Source organism: Microtus ochrogaster, chromosome 1, assembly GCF_000317375.1.
Source record: "Microtus ochrogaster isolate Prairie Vole_2 chromosome 1, MicOch1.0, whole genome shotgun sequence".
NCBI lineage: Eukaryota > Metazoa > Chordata > Mammalia > Rodentia > Cricetidae > Microtus > Microtus ochrogaster.
This window is the reverse complement of record NC_022009.1, coordinates 36,238,803-36,240,950: the sequence shown is the minus strand read 5'-3', so window position 1 is coordinate 36,240,950 and position 2,148 is coordinate 36,238,803.

Sequence of the window (2,148 nt, the reverse complement as noted above, 5' to 3'; positions counted from 1 at the left end):
AAGCTACTGAATGAAGCCAGAGGCTGATCAGTGGGATTCATGAACCACTGAGATGAGGAACAATAAGAAACCTGGGTAGTCAGGGCGAATATACGGGAGAAGATGCCTAGGAAGAGGGAGGGACTTGGAAGTAAGTAGGTGATAAAATAATAGCACAGATAATACATGCCGTACTCCAGGGCCTGCAGAAGTCTGCTTCCAAGACCCCGACAGCTATCCAAATCCCCCACACTCAGCTCCCCTATGAAAAATGGTTAGTCTTTGTATATAACATGCATGTACATTGAACCATCTCTAAATCCCTTAATATAATGTAAAGACTATATAAGTGATCGTTGAACAGGATTGTTTGGGGGTAATGACAAGAATATATGTTTGGTTCATGCACAGTTGGCCCTTGTCATTTCCTGTCCTGTCCCCCCACCCCACCCCCACCCCAATTCACAGCTGACTAATGCTGCTCTTGTAGAAACCTCAGGACACAGCAGCGGAGACCTTTATCAGTTTGCTCTGATTGAGTCTCCTACTGAGCAGTATAATGGATCCACGCCATCATCTGCAGCAGCCTCAGAGCTGAGACAGGACAGGGTGGGGCTATAATGGTAGCTGAGCTCAAGAGATGAGAACTGGTTCCCAGCCTTCCCTCACCACCTCCCCAATCTTCTTTTCTTTTAATCTTGCAAAAAGCCTTCATTTTTCTTTTTATCCGAAGTAGCATAGAGGATTTGGGTATTTTGCATTCCAAATGTTTATTCGTGCTTTAGTCTAAACCCATAAAGCAAATTCATCACGCTCAGTGTTCTACAGAAACCCCCAAATCCCGAATCCTCTCTGCAGCCAGACCAAGGTCTCATCAAAATAATGCAGCAAAAAGGATTTGTATGTGAAGTGTGGAGTGGAAGAGAGGGGAGGGGAAAGAGAAGCAGGAGGGGTTTTTTTGAGATATAAAACTCTTAAGTCTTTTAAATTTTGGATGGTTTCCATGGAAACTGATGTTTTTTTTCTTTGTTCTCTCCAGTTTCTGGAGACACTAAGGCAGCCTTCGTAGCTTATCGACTAGGTTAGGTTTGGAGCAGAGTTCCAAGGTCCAGGCTTGAAAAAGGAGCAAGCCCCATCTGGAGCTGCCTCGCGGGACTCAATCCCCATGGGGACAAAGCCTAGAGCTTGAACAACGTCCTCACTGATCCCAGCCCCCATCTTTCTCACTTCTGTCTGTGGACTCTTCTGTGACCCTGCAAGATGTGAGCTTCCTGGAAGATGCAATAAACTGGCAGGGTGCTGCAGGAGACATCAGGGCGGCAGTGAGCGGGGAGCAGGCTGCTCCTGCTCACAGTCTACCTGCTTTCTGGGATGCCTGTCTTGGATGCTCAGAGGCCCCACTGCTCGGACTTTCACAGGCCTTGTTGGACAGCTCCTCCTGGGTTCTCACTGCCTTCCAGGCTATCTCTGGATCTACCTACTATAAACCTTTCACAGCAAGAGACTCACACAGTGTTTATTTGTGCGTGCGTGCGTGCGTGCGTGCGTGCGTGCGTGCGTGTGTGTGTGTATGTGTGTGGCTTTCTTCACTTAGCATGGTGTCCTCAGGATTGTGTCCATAAGTGATAACCCATTGTAGGGTTGAAATTGTTCACCCTTTCAGCATGGCTTCCACCTTGTGATCTCCGTTACTCTGTGGTCGGTGAGGCATGAGCCGTAGCAGGACTCCTGGGGGAAATGCACCATCTGGTACACTAAGGTTCCTGTAGTCATTTCATTGTCGAGGGGGGCAACAGACACTGGGGTCCTCACTCTGACACTTGAGTCCTGTGTACCTCCTGGGAGCCTCTCAACACATCCGTTGGGTAGGATCACAGGGTTCAAGCTGGTCTGTTTCTCTTGCCTGCAGTGTGCAGCATTAGAAACTGGTGTTGGACAAAGAAAGTCATGCACCAGAAGCAGACTGTGAAATCCCACTGTAATAAAATAGTCTCTCTAGGTAAATCCACAGCAGGGGGCAGACTATGGCATCCATAGAAGGAGGAGCTAGGAAGTGACCAGTAAAGGCAGTGGGTTTTCTTCTGGGTGATGATAACTTGGTAGAGGTGGTGGCTGTTCAGCCTGTGATACTAAGTCACTGAGTCACACATTCCTTTCCTTCCTTCCTTC